Source organism: Saccopteryx leptura, chromosome 2 (genome assembly GCF_036850995.1).
Source record: "Saccopteryx leptura isolate mSacLep1 chromosome 2, mSacLep1_pri_phased_curated, whole genome shotgun sequence".
In the NCBI taxonomy this organism is placed as follows: domain Eukaryota; kingdom Metazoa; phylum Chordata; class Mammalia; order Chiroptera; family Emballonuridae; genus Saccopteryx; species Saccopteryx leptura.
Window position 1 is genome coordinate 211,418,545 of NC_089504.1, and position 1,817 is coordinate 211,420,361.

Genomic DNA, 1,817 nt, shown 5'->3' on the forward strand with positions numbered 1-1,817 from the left:
TTTTTTCTATTTCCTCCCTGCTGATTGGTCTGTTTAGGCTTTCTGCTTCTTCATGACTCAGTCTAGGAAGGTTATATTGTTCTAGGAATTTACCCATTTCCTCTAGATTGTTGAATTTGGTGGCATATAGTTTTTGTAGTATTCTACAATAATGCTTTGTATATCTATGATGTCTGTGGTGATTTCTCCTCTTTCAGTTTGAATTTTGTTTATATAAGTCCTTTCTCTTTTTTCTTTGGTGAGTCTTTCCGAGGGTTTGTCAATTTTGTTGATCTTTTCAAAGAACCAGCTCCTTGTTTTATTAATTTTTTCTATAGTTTTCTGTTCTCTATTTCATTTATTTCTGCTCTGATTTTAATTATTTCTTTGTTGGTTTTGGGTTGTCTTTGTTCTTCTTTTTCTAGTTCCTTAAGGTCTAAAGTTAAGTGGTTTACCTGGGCTCTTTTTTGTTTGTTCTTATAGACCTGAAGTGATATGAACTTCCCTCTTATTATTGCTTTTGCTGCATCCCAGAGATTCTGATATGTTGTAATGTCATTTTCATTTGTCTGTATATATCTTTTGATCTCTGTGCTTATTTCTTCTTTTACCCATTCATTTTTTAAAACTATATTGTTTAGTTTCCACATTCTTGTGGGTTTTTTCTTCTTTTTTGCAGTGAATTCTAGTTTCAAGGCTTTATGATCAGAAAATATGCTTGGTTCAATTTAAATTTTTCTGAATTTGCTGATGTTATTTTTGTTGCCCAACATATGGGCAATTCTTAAGAATGTTCCATTTGCAGTAGAGAAAAATGTATATACTCTGTCACTTTGGGATGAAATGTCCTGTAGATGTCTATCATATTCAATTGCTCTAGTGTTTCGTTTAATCTAATATATCTTTATTAAGTTTCTGTTATGATGAACAATCTAGAGCCGTCAGCGGTGTATTGAGGTCTCCAAGTATGATTGTATTTTTGTCAGATTTTGTTTTTAGGTCATTATGTAGCTGTCTTGTATATTTTGGTGCTCCTTGATTTGGTGCATATATATTAAGAATTGTTATGTTTTCTTGATTCAGTGTCCCCTTAATCATTATGAAATGACCATTTTTGTCTCTGAGGACTTTTGCTGTCTTGTAGTCAGCATTATTAGATATTAGGATTGCTACGCCTGCTTTTTTTGGATGTTATTTGCTTGGAGTATTGTTTTTCTGCCTTTAACTTTGAATTTGTTTTTATCCTTGTTGCTTAGATGTGTTTCTTGTAGGCATCATACAGTTGGATTTTCTTTTTTAATCCATTTGCTACTCTGTGTCTTTTTATTGATGAGTTTAATCCATTTACATTTAGTATAATTATTGACACTTGTGGGTTGTCTATTGCCATTTTATATATTGCTTTCTGTTAGTTTTGTATCTTGTTTGATTCTTCTCTTTTGTTTTTCTATCATTTGTTTTTGTTTGTTTGTATTCCATACTTCTTTCCTCTGTTGCTACCTTTTTTAAGTCATTTGCTTCTGTGGTGGTTTTTCAGGGGTGGTTACCATTAAGTAATGAAAAGGGTACCTACCATGTTCATTATAGTACACTATCTTATAAGTGCTTCTGTAAAGAAGTTTTTAAATGATCCTCCTTCTCTTACCTCCCACAAATAATTTGACTCTGCTTATTAGCCTTCTTATCAGGCTGCCAGATGAAAAATTTAAAGGGAACAGTTGTGGACATTTTAATGAAGGAAATCAGTTTTAAACACACACACCTCCCATGTTAATACCTGAGAAAACAGAATTCTGTTACTTTCAGTGTAATGTATGAATAAAGGCTTATTAATATGT